The following is a 13,767-nucleotide window of genomic DNA, read 5'->3' as shown; positions in this document are numbered from 1 at the left end:
GTGTCAGAATAATAAGGATACTAATCATTTGCAATTGCATGGCGCCAGTCATCCAGAGATCTCAGAGGACTTCTCTTAAGTTAATTAATTCTGACAATGCCTCTGCGAGCTAAGTGGCATCGCCCCCATTTTATAGATGAGGAGACTGAGCAATGGAGAAATGAAGCAGCCCATCCAAGGTTGCTCAACCTTGAGATAAAAACTCAAAAAACACCCTCTAATTCTTGTTCTATCTTGTCAATTAAATGCATCAACACATCATGACTTGCTTCTTCTTAGACAATCATATTTTACTAATATACACTATTAAGGTGGTCACCTCTCAATCAAAGAGAGAGTAATTTTAGTTTGTAGCAATTGTGGCCGCAAACACTAAAGAAAAGTTTAGTTGCCTGCTTTCCATTGTTTCAGTCACTCTTTGCCCTTAATGACTTCTCCCTTGGGAAAAAAAAAAATCTGGTCAGAAACTTTTGACAGGTTTTATTGCACCTGAAAGTAATTGAGGGTAAGTTTTGACATAGGAAGGAAACACATGGCCACCATATTGTTCAATAAGGGAGAAAAAAAAGTGTCTTGCTCAAAAAAACAAAAACGAAAAAAAAACCCTCATTATCCCCGCAACAATAGAAAAGCTACTGAAATAAACATGAAACGTTCCACATAATGAATCTGAAGGGCGAATGACAAACTTTGAAAACTGAAAGAGTATCCAGGTAGACATTTTTAAACCCTCCCTTTTGGTCAGGGTGTGATCCAATTTCTGTTCTTTGCAGGATTAGAGAGTTAATGGAAAGGTGAAGGGCAGAGAAGCCAAGCCTGAGACAGATGTGAAGAAAGGGAAATTTGTTTTCAAGTCCCTGCCATGACCTTTTCTTTGTTTGCTTTCTTGCACAGTAGCGTGTGGCTGTGAAGGAATGTGGGGCTTGGGGAGAGGAAAATGTTTTGCCACTTTCACTTGAGTAACCTTGAACAATTTTTTAATTTTTCCAAACCCCTATTTCTTCATCTGTAAATATGGAATATAATGCACCTCGTACGATTATAGAGAGGAGAAACGATACAGTTTATAGAAGAGTCTAGTTCGCTCTTCGCTGGTAATAGACACCCAGGAAAAGGTCGCTAATGCAACTATGGTTAGTAGTCTCCCTTTCAAACCTAAAGCCTCTCAAGACCTCCAAACCCTCACACATAGCTGAGCAACTCCGTGTGTGCTCCCTACTGGTCCAGTAAGAACTGGTCCTCCCACATGCTGCCCCCACTTCCTCCTTACTTACTAATTCTGTAATTCAGTCCTTGAGCATGCCCTCGAACAAGCAATTGATTCATCTCAAGCTCTTCGTCAGTTAAAAGAAAATACCCCCACCCTGTCCCCACCTATTTTATCTCACATGATTATTTTAAGGAATAAATGGGTGAATAACTCAGTTGGCATGGTAAGCTCTAGCATGCTGTAAATTTTAAGTTTTTAAACATTACCACTATTATTTCTTAAGGCTTAGCTGACGGAAGAAACCTCACTTTAATTATTCACAGTAAGACATTAATGATAAAGAGTAAATGGTTTACACCTGCTAGGTAACACTGGCTCATTTTAATAGAGGCCTCTAGTGCCTTAATCAAAAATTGGAGTTATTAGTGAAAACTGATGGCAGAGAAAGAACATGAAGGGGGATTTACCGGAATGAGGGAACTGCTAAAATTACCCTCTATGTGTTTAGCCTTTAAACAAGGATCATTCATTCTGGCACATTTTTATATCTCTGCAGACCCTTTGCACAGTACTCAAAGATCTTGATCTTGATGGAGAAATTGTAACAGAGAAGAGGTCGATGATCTGGTCAACAAACACACAGGGTTCCATTTTTCCCTCCCCCGTCTCTGCTCCCAGTCCCTAAAAGGTTTCCCCGTATGACAACCTCAATTTAAAGTTTTATTTTTCCCCCACGGCTATGAAGAATTTTCTGCTGCAAGTGTTAATTGTCCTGACAAGGATGCCTGTCCTCTTAATTTGCAACAGTGGCTGTGCTAAATGGTGCAAAATATATGGAGATCTATAGTTATGCCCCCCAATAGGAAATGCTATTAAGAAAAGGTCTTCTGTTTTTCGTATAAAAAATCCCTGCTAACTGTTTCAGTGGTGGAAAAACAAGTCCAATACAAATACAAAATCCAAGCGCCAAAAAGCTAATAAAATGATAAGATCCTGGCACCGATTTTCAATGCTTGCAATGACGTGCTAAAATATGCCAAGTCATGCTCAGGAAGAACATTAGGCTGTTCCTATAAATGGGACCTAAGGATCAGCTAAAGCAATATAGTCTAATTACTATTATTAATAATAGCTAGAGTATATTAATCTCTCCTATCAGCAACAAGGTATAATATTGACCTTTTCTTTCAAAGACAGCTCTAATGCTATTATTTACTATGCTGGGCATTTTATTCTGCAGTACTCATCACAAAATGATTAACACAATAACATCCCATGCTGCACTATCAAAATTCTCTTGAATTCTGTGGAGTAAAAGGGTGGTCATGCCCTTCACCTGAAGAACATGAGGGTCAACTCATAAGAAAAATAGGGTAGAAAATAAACACCAGCCTAGCTAAGAAGATAAGCTGGAATAACCATCATCACAGATGTAGAAGTGATCCATCCATCCATCCATCCGTCCGTCCCCCCACCCATCTCTCTTCAACATATACTTTGTGCCCTACCGCCACCACCAGGATACAATGAAGATCCCCCATTGACAGTAGAAGCAGGATTCCCAAGGGCAGTCAGGTGTGACAAAGATAGTTTGGACACAATATGTTTCATACATTTTTACCCCATTTGTCGTATGGGGGCAATAAGGCTTATGTCTGCCAATGAACTGTGAAAAAAGTGACATGTATGACCTCAAGGGCAAGGCAATTAAGTGCCAGTATGTCTTTCCTTTTCACTTCCCTTGCTGGAACAATTTTGGAGGCCACCTGCTGCAAGTGTCATTCTCACAGGTTGGACGAAGACCACCTAGCCCACCTTAGGTTGAATGAAGGAAGAGGGACACCCTTTTATTGTATCCAGCCACAGAGATTGTGAGGCTTTTTCTATTGTAGCAGCTAGAGTTAATTTTCCTGACTAATAATATATAAGATCCCAGCATTGTCAAAACATGCTCAGTGATTTGGGACAAGCCATTCAGCCTCTCAAGGTCTATTTTCTCAGAGATAGAACAAGGAATACTTATCTCTAGCATTCTATAATTTTCAATAAGTTCCTTGAATATATATATGGAAAAAGGCATTTAATTGTTGGATTTAATCTATAGCATTTTCTTACTCTACAGACAGCATATATTGCCCCGTCATTAATATTCTTATAGGTTTTTATGCACATCTCTCTTATAATACTTACCCCACTGTATTATAATTATTTGTTCATGTGTCTTTCTGGTTTTTGCATAGGACCGTGAACCCCTCTGGTGTCAGGAATTGTCTCTTTGATCACTTTATCACCAGGACCTGGGAGAGTGCCTAGCAATCAATAATTTTTGTTGTTGAAATGTAATTATGAATCTTGGAAAGAAGGCTTGCAATAGCTTAGCTGTCTCTCTCCTGACATCACTGGGGAAAAATTGCCATATAGGATATATAAGGAGTTTAGAGCATGGAAGTGCATACAAAGGAGGGACAGAGGATGAGATAGAAAGAATAAAATAGCAGTTGAGGATACTAGGGGAGAGAACAGGAATAACTTATTGATGTCAAAGGGGACACGAGAAAGTATAAGGGAGTTAACCAGATAACATAGTAAAAAGTTCAGGTCAGAGCACAAAGGCCATCTCTAGCAGAGCACCTAATCAGTTTTGAAGGAGAAAATGAAATGTGACTGAGAATTGCGAGTTCAGAGATGGGATGATCATATATCCAATATCTTTTCCTTTCAACCGGGGACATGCATTGCTGGGACTTAGAGGGAATGAAAATTGGAGATCTGATGGCAGAGCCTCAACTCTCCAGATGTCTGGGGCCAAAAAATACAAGGCAGGGTGAATTGGTCAGGATGCTGGTGACAGTTTCAAACTTGTTTGACAAGTAGAACAAGACAGGATGATATGACTGGATGCCAAGTGAAATATCAGGCCTCTGGTATTGTCTCAACTAATATAATCAGGGAAAGAAAACATTCCACCGCCTCTATTGTTAAAAATGCCCAACCAAGGGTAGGAACCCCAACAAAGCGACCGCTACTCTCCAGCACGTCACCAGGGTCCTTAGAAGGCCACTTATTCTTTTTTTTTAAATTTTTTTAAAATTTTTTTTCAACGTTTATTTATTTTTGGGACAGAGAGAGACAGAGTATGAACAGGGGAGGGGCAGAGAGAGAGGGAGACACAGAATTGGAAACAGGCTCCAGGCTCTGAGCCATCAGCCCAGAGCCTGACGCGGGGCTTGAACTCACGGACCGCGAGATCGTGACCTGGCTGAAGTCGGACGCTTAACCGACTGCACCACCCAGGCGCCCCTAATTCTTTTTTAATGTTTATTTATTTTTGACAGAGAGAGAGACAGAGCATGAGCAGGGGAGGGGCAGAGAGAGAGGGAGACACAGAATCCAAAGCAGGCTACAGGCTCTGAGCTGTCAGCACAAAGCCCGATGTGGGGCTCTAACTTACAGACCGTGAGATTATGACCTGAGCCGAAGTCAAACGCTCAACCGACTGAGCCACCCAGGCGCCCCAGAAAGCCACTTATTCTAATACTGGTTAGCAACTGGTTTTTGCCTGACTATTTTCCATCACTCAAGCAAGGAACCTCACTCTTTCAATATGATGTCTTCCCTATTTCTGAAACTAATTCCTTATATACTATCCCCAGTCTGGGAAAAGTGACAAAGCTTGGACAGCAACACTTGATAACAACAATCTGCCTGACCCGTTATCAAATCCCACTCCCACTGGGACTGACACAAGCCAGGAAAAGGTGTCACCTGTACACAACCATGTCCAGGCTGGGGATTAAATTTCAGGGCGCTAACAAACAAACAAACAAACAAAAACAAAGAAAAAAAAGTATAATGAGCTGAAGGATATCAGAAGCAACGTGTTTAGGATGTGTGGAGAGTCACGGGGCAGCTTTGAACCTGCAAGAGCAGCGACAAAGGCACAACAAAGACATGAAGTCAAAGGTCAGGAGATGAGTGGCACAGGAGGAGATGGGGGGGTGGAGAGGGAGGTGAAAAGTAAGGAAGTGTCAGGAAAGGATGCTTCAACACCAGTATTTCCCAAATAGAAAAGTAGATCTCAAAAACTTCTGCCTTTGTAACCCTAGATCAAATACATGATCTTTCTTAGCTCTTGAATTCTAAAAACCATGTCCCTGAGTAGTTCTGTATCCAAATTCCTCCCTTAGGTTTTATCCAGTATATTTGCTCCCTCAGCTTCATTGGCTGCTCTTGCTGTATGTATTTGTTTACAGGCCAAATAAGGACTCCTGCAGGCTAGAATCCCACTTTTGAATTTCACAAACCTGGTGACTTAAGCCTTTTGGCCATCATAGCTTGTCTACCTGCTACTGCCTGAGTCTCTGCTCGGTGTACCCTTATTCCCCTACCTGTATTATTCATGTCGTGTCTGCATTAACTGCCTGGACCTCTTAACCCTCTTTACTTTCTCCAGGACCACCATGGTCCTAGGTCCAGCATCACTCTCTTCAGTGCAGATAGGTTAGTGTGTCCTATCCCCACATGGTCTCAGTTTCTAGCTGAGTTCCAAGTTCCAAGTCTGACTACTACAGTCAATTGAATTGCTAATTGCATCAGTGTGTATGTATAGATTCCAACCAGTCTAAGTCAGCTGATTTTGCCTGCTTTCTTCATAATTTTCAAAGAAGTCTATATTTCTTTAACCAATATTGCCAGTATAATTGTTTATTTGTTTGTTTGTTTGTTTGTTTGTTTGTGGAAGGAAAGTCTCCAGTCACCATTTCCATGGTTTATCCTCTTTTCTGGTTATAGAAAACTAAGCAACTTGACTGGCCAAGAGGAATGATATTATGATGACTGAATTACATCAATCATGATGCATTCTGGAGTAAGAGTCTAAAATCCATGCAATCAAAGGGTCCTCACGTACAACCTGAACAACTTGGAATTTGTTAGCAGGAAAAAAGAAAGAACAACTGCAATGGACTTTGCCATATATTTATTTATAACAACATCATCAAATTAATTGAAAAAAGAAAATTCTAAAGATTAGAACTGTCAAAATTCAAAAAACTGAAGTCCTAAGTTCTTACTCTGGAAATATCCAAGCAGAGGTCAGTTGACCACCTGAAAGTATAGTATAAATTGGGAGCCAAGGTAGATATGAATTTCCCTGCCTCACATGGCAGGAAAAGCTACTACGAGTTTGGGGAAAATCATGAAAACCCTGGAAGTAAAGGCGAAAGGAACGAAGAAGACTTCCAAAATACATAGCCCCTGGTGACTATGGCATAGAATGTTGTGCCCTCCAATTTCCACTCTTGTCTTCCTGCTTTATAAGGGCACCACTAAATTTTCACTGTGCATGGTGCTTCCCAGCTGAAGGCTACAGGTCCCAGCTTCCCTTGCAGCTGGGTGTGGCCAAATTGAGCTTTCTAGAATAGAATATGAGTGGAAGTCATGTGCTCACTTCCATGAATGATGGTATAGTCAGCGGATGAACTCTCCTTCTGTCTTTCATCCTCCCACCGCTTACCTGAAATGGCAGACATAGTGAGAAGTGATCATGGATGATGTAGGTGAGGGCAAAACAGAGCAACGAAACAGAAAGAAGGTGGTTCCTTAAGACTATGGGGCCACTAAATAAAGCTATGTAGCTTATACTAAGAATGTTCCATGAAGAGGATACAAACTTCTTCCTTGTTTAGGCCACTGTCATTTTTGTCTTTGTTATACCACACTGGACAGATCATTATCCTAATGAAAAATTGGCTCTTCTCAGTTTCAAACAGTAGCTTTTGCAAACTTTTGCCAGGTCTCTAACAGTTCATGCCCAATTTTACCTCTGTCATTCTCTGTAAATGGCTTCATATCCTACTTCTTTGCTGACAGTTTTGGCAAGTAAGGAGACTTTGCTGAGCCTTCCAACTCACAAATCCATCTGCATTGATTTAGACCCTACCGCCATCACAGAGTAAGGGGCACAGAGAATGCATTCTCAAGGAAATGAATCTTGTTTTCTCTCATATAATGCTAGCATTACTCTCTTTGTTGTTAAATTACCTCTAGCATGAATATTCGGTCAAGGTCTCCAACTGTGCATGAGTGTGTGTGTGCGTGCATGGAAAAACAGGGGTGGAATTGAGGCGAGAGCAGCTTAAGAAAGTGATAGAAGAGCATTCCCCATCTCAGACTTTGTGATTTTCATCACCAAATATCTAGGAAACACAGAAAAAGATGAGGGTGCATAATAAACCAAGAAACTAAGATTGACAACTAATCTACTGCCAAAATCTTAGAGGAATTTCCTCTAATTATAATATTCATGGAGTGGAAAAGAGAAACACAATTGTCAGGTGACATTAACACATACCTCGTCACTCGCAGGAGATCAAAACTGCCAATGTGAAGGACGACACAGCGACACCTCAATATAGTTGCCTGTGCCTTGGCTCAGGAAAGCAGACTCTGTGATAACCACCAACCATATAGACCATATGGCCACGGCTCGACCGAACAGAACACAGACCATGAATTCTAAAGTAGTTGTGCATGTGGGATGTATATGTGTGGGTGTGTGCATACACGTATGTATATAGCAGATGAAAAGAATCACACACACACACACATTCCAGCCCAGATCCCCCAATCTGAAACTCCTAAATATTTTCAAGAATTGCAATTTTCAGGAATTCTACACATTCTGAGGCAGAGGAGTTAACCTACGGCAAATTTTCCTCTTAGAATACCATAGGAAGAGTTTTAAAAAGTACGAATGGAACACTCTTTTGCCTGTATTGTTTCAGGAAACGGAAGAAGAATTCGCTACTTTTGATCATCCTTAAATAAATGTAACTCCTCATAATAATCATAGCAAATATTTATCAGATGCTAGATACAAAGCACTTACTGGAAACCTGGTTGCCTAGATTCTAATCCCGGTTCTACGTTTTACAAGCTCTGCGACCTCGGGCAGATTTATTTAACACGTTGCTGCCTCAATTTCTTATAGTGTCCATTTCACAGAGTAAAATAGGCCTTACAGGGGTCAAGGTGCTTTTCTAATAATTGGTAGACCCAAAATTTGAATGCACTGTTTAACTGTAGATAGCTGATATCTTCATTACTGCAGTATCCTGCCTTCTCTCAGTAACTCAACAGTACCTTAAGAATAAGGACACCCCCCTAAGACCAACATCACGGCTGCTAGATGACAAAATGTGGCATTGGGACATGAATAGCAACCAACCTGTTTACTTAAGATCTGAGCAGAGGATTTTAACAGCAAGCTAGGGCTGAGTTGAAGGGCATGGCAGGGTTCTCCATCAACCACCGGTGGATACCCTGTCGTTTAAAGATGATGACACCAAAAACAGAAAAAATAAATGGTTCCAGTGAGAATATTGTGCACATTAAAAGAAGGAAAGAGCAATCAAGATGCAGAAAAAGAACACTTTAAAAAGCCACTAAAGGAAACAGAAATTGCAGAAATTGTCTGCTTTGTAATCTTAATAGAAATGAAAACTACAGCCTTTGAATAAAGAGATGAAAAATGAGATTATATTAAAATAAGTTGAGATAAGGAGGGAGTTGGCTGAGAGGCAGGTGGAAATAAAAACAGGAGTTTGACATGATAAAGAAAGATTATAAGGAGATTAAAAATGCAATAATAGAATAGAAATCTGAATTGAAAGCAATAAAAAGCAGAATTAACACTATAGAATTAGTGATGATGAGTTTGAACTCCAGAATCTGCAGAAGAAATGCAGAATGAAGAAGAAAAAAATCAAAGACGCAGACACTGGTGATGAGGATGAAGACCAGACAGGCAGGTCAGAGGTGGGGATACTTGTTTCTTAGAAGCACAAACAACAGAAACAATTACTAAAGCTACAGCTGAAGAAACATATCTGTTGAAGGAGTTTACAGATCAAGAGTGATTACATACTATGAGACATTTTGTTTTTAATGCATTTTTAGCTCAATGTGACTGCTTATTATATAAGTATTATATGCATATTCAGGAAAAATCAAAAAATGCAGATAAGCCAGAAAATATTTTTAAAGTTGCCTATAACTCTATTGCATAAATGCTACTAATTCTATGCTGTACATTATCGCAGACCATACACGAACAGTAATTAGATCATATGAACATACAAAACATACATGATGCTTTGTAATATATCTTTATTCCATATCTGTGCTATGTATTTTCTATTCAAAAACAACATATTTTTTTCAATGGGTAAAATACACGCACAGTTAAAAATTTAAGGAATGCATTATATTATAAATAAGAAAAAAATTAAATCACCCCAAATTTCACTGATCCAGAAAGAAACTGTCATCACTCCCTTTCAAGCATCTATCTCTAGGTGAATGGGAACCACTAAACATAGATTGGCTATGGATCCGACCATAGTAAATATTTAGAAAGAAATGTAGAGATCAAAATAGAAAATATTTTATATAAATGAATCATAAAACCAATGCTACATTGATAGTTACTTTTCTTACTTAGCAATACACTGGACATATTTCTGTGCCAATTAACAGATTCTATTTTATCACGTTGATGCCATCAAATTATCTTGTGTGGCTTTGCCATCATTCATTTAATGCATCACCTATGGATGAGCACTTAGATTAGGTTTAAACCTGTCTGTGGCTTAGTTTTCTCTTCTGAATAATGGGAATGACTAATACTTGTCTCAGATCACTTTAGAGATAATAAGTGGGTTGATAAGTGTCCAAAGCTTAGAAAAGTGCTGAGCACATGGTGGGAACTCTTTGATACTTTTATTAATATTATATTTAGACCATACTTTCTTTTTCAGCCACAAATATCACTATAATGAGGAAAAATCTTTGTGTGTATATTTTTATGAGTTAGTTTGATTTTATTCTCAGCAGGCAGAATCAGGTTTGGGGGCGAGGGGCTAAAAATGCCATTTTTAAGAAATAAAATTTAAATTTAAGCGTAAAAATACCTAAGGCCTTGGAAAGGAGTCATGCAAGTGAGGGATTCTAAGGCTTACTCTTTGTCGCCATCTTGAAAGAGATGTGCCTCATTCCTTAAGAAAACATTTTGTCCAAGAAAACAGGGACCATATTTGTTGGGTTCACTTATTTTTGACAGAAACTACACAGTGCCAGGTACAAATTCGATCTTCAATAAACATTGCTTGAACGAACTAAGCGGAGAATGAACATTTAAAATCTTGGCAAACTCGCCTCCTAAAATTGGTACCAATTTAAGCTCCTCTCCAAAATGCATAAGGATATCCATTTCCTCACAGCTTTATCAGCCCTGGGTGTTTTGTTTTGTTCAGTTTTGCTTTGACGCACCAAAATTTTTAGAATATTATGGATTCAAATTTGTCATCTTCTTTTTTATGTCTTTTAGGTTTCATGTCATGTTTAGAAATGTCATGAATGCTCCAAGATGATAAAGGAAATCACCCATGTTTTCCTCTCAATATTTTATCTTTTTTATTTAAATATTTGATTTGTCCAGAATGTATTCTTTCATAAAGAATTACTTACAAATCCAATGTTTTAGATGCTTAGTTTTTTCCCGTGAAAATTTTAATTAATTCTTATTTTCCCCACTGATATAAAATGTCATTTAAATCATATACTAAAATTCAGCATGTATTTAAGTTGGCATGTGGATTCTCAATTTTGTTTTAATGGGCTCTTAAAATTTCAGCTGACCTTGCTTTGGATGTATTAATCAATTTAGAAAAAAATGACATCCTTACAATATTAATCCATCCTACCCAAGAATAACATGCCACTGTATTTATTGAAATCATCTTTTATGGCCCTTTGGTAGAGTTTTTGGGTTTCTTCATAGAAATTTAGCATATGTTGTTACATTTGTTTCAGAGTCTTTATGATTTTTGCTATTCTTGAAAACGCAATTTTTCTTCATTATGGTTTCTAGTTGGCTACTATTTGTTATGTAAATAATTTGTTGAATTTATATTTAATTTTGTAACCAGTCTCTTAGTTTTGTAATAAAATTTCCTAATTTCTTATAGTTTTCCATTTGATTATATTTACTTATCTCCTTAAGCATAATCTTTTTATTATTTTACTAATACATCTGCACATTATTAATAAAAGCATAAAGAATAAAACAACAGATCACCTCAAATAAACTTCCTTGCCAGAAATAATCAATATCTGGTGAGGTCTCTTTATGCATCCAAGAACTCATATTTTTAATCTATTTAGCCAGACATAGTAGAAGTAGATAGACACATACAAATTGAGATATGCTAATATGCTAGTATTCAATTTAAAAGGAGTTAATTTAATTTTACTTGAATATAAAGATTATTAAAGAAAATGTAGTCAATCTAAAAGAATGAATGTGTTTTACTTAAAAGTTTTTTATTTGGTTTTTAAATTATGAGATATTGAATCCTTCAAATTCCTCTGGGTTTAAGGAAAGAAATATTGAAAATGTTAAGAAGCTGCAGCAGGATAAATTTAAATACATGTTCAATGTAGACAACGTTGAGTGATTCCTTGCTATCAAACATGAAATAGATTCACACCTTTCCTAACACTTTATCCCTCCCTTAATTACCTTTCGATGCACATACTTTGTTTCAAATTTTCTGGCATTTGTATTATGCTGTGTAATTCTCCCTGTTTTATTTCTACATTTAAATAGATTTAATGATTTTATGAATACTTGTCCCATTTGGGGGGCTCTTTATTGTAATACACCTCTTAGTTGGCTTTTAGATTTTTTCTTTCTAAGGATAGCTTATGGATTCTATGTTCTCTTTTTTCAAGTTTTTTGTTTTGCTTCTTTTTTGTTTTTGTTTTTGTTTTTTTTCCTGCATTTCTCTCCTCCTATGGGCTTCAGCATATCTTGCTTGATATGACAATGTTAGGATTTTGTTGACTTTTGTATAGTTTTCCTAGAAGTCTGAGACTCCTATGAAGTTTTTATCCTAGAAAGCAGACTTGGTTTTTCTATGTGAATGACTTAAGACATTTTTTCCTTCTCCTGCCCCCCACTTTTTAAAAATAAGTTTATTTGTTTATTTCTTAGAGAGAAAGAGCGGGTGCTGGAGAGGGGGCAGGAGAGAGGGAGACACAGAATCCAATCAGGCCCCAGGCTCTGAGCTGTCGGCACAGAACCTGATACGGGCTTGAATCATGAGATCATGACCTGAGCAAAAGTCGGAAGCTGAAGTGACGGAACCATCCAGGCACCCCAGAAATTTTTCTTTATGATTAAAATGTAGCACATAGTCAAGATGTAGTTAGATACATAGTCTTCTGTTTCAGTTTCTTTTTTCTTTTTCTTTTTTCATGTAACTTTGAGAGCACACTTACTGAGTATTATTTTTAATCTATTTACTTATATTTGAGGGGAGGGAGAGGGAGGGGATCCCAAGCAGGTTCTGCACTGTCAGTGCACAGAGTCAGACACGGGGCTCAAACTCATGAATTGCAAGATCGTGACCGGAGCCGAAGTCAGCCACTTAATTGACTGAGGCACCCAGCCACACCCTTACTGAGTATTTAATATGTATGATTATGATGTAATTTGTGGGGAATTTATAACATTACATCATCCCCCTGGTGTAATACAATCTCCACTGTAGTCTTGTGAATTCTTTACTTCCCAGATTCAGAATAGTTTCTGCTGATATGTAATTGCATTTAATTTATTACTTTACTGCAAGTTGATGTTTAGATTACTTCAAGTTCATCTTACATATAAGTTGGTTTAATTTTCTCATTTGATATAGCTGTTTGCTACTCTAGTTATTTCTTTTAGGTAGGTGATCATATCTTCTACAAATACTGATAGCCTTAGATCTTCCCTTTCAATCCCTAAACCTGTTATTTCCTTCTCTTTTCTAAGGGCTTTTCCCAGGTCTTTTTGTACTATGTTTTTCAAGTTTATTTACTTTTAAGGGAGAAACAGAGTGCAAGCAGGGGAGGGTCAGAGAGAGAGGGCGACACAGAATTTGAAGCAAGCTCCAGGCTCTGAGCTGTCAGCACAGAACCCGACAAGGGGCTAGAACTCACGAACTGTGAGATCACGGCCTAAGTCACAGTCGGACACTTAACCGAAGGAGCCACTCAGGCGCCCCTGTACTGTGTTTTTAAAAACCTCAATAGGTGGGCTTTTTTACCTTACAGAGAATGCATTTAAATTTCTCTGTTTTGTATGTTTGCCAAAGGTAGTGAATATTACGGTGCCCTGGCCAGATCCTCTCCTGAAGCTGCCATTTTCTCAGCGGGCAGCTGCTCAATATCTCTCGTCCAAGTCCCTCCAATGCTTGACCTTGGCTGCAGTGACCCTCCTTGCACAGGGTCCTGGCCCTTCCCCAGGGATTTAGTTGTATAAAATTACAGCCTTCTTGTTTCAAATGAGCTCCACTCTGAGTGGCTATGCAGGCTGGCATGTGCCTCGCATGAGTAGGCGAGGCCTGGGGTTACAATTTCAAAACAGTGGACTTTCTCTCGTCCACTGGTGCTACCTTTACTGTCCCCAAACCCCAGGACTGTCCATGGGAGCAGCCCTCAATAAACTTTCT

The sequence above is a fragment of the Prionailurus viverrinus genome, chromosome B1 (genome assembly GCF_022837055.1).
Source record: "Prionailurus viverrinus isolate Anna chromosome B1, UM_Priviv_1.0, whole genome shotgun sequence".
NCBI classification, from domain to species: Eukaryota; Metazoa; Chordata; class Mammalia; order Carnivora; family Felidae; genus Prionailurus; species Prionailurus viverrinus.
The sequence above is the reverse complement of the archived record's forward strand: the minus strand, read 5'-3'. Positions refer to the sequence as shown.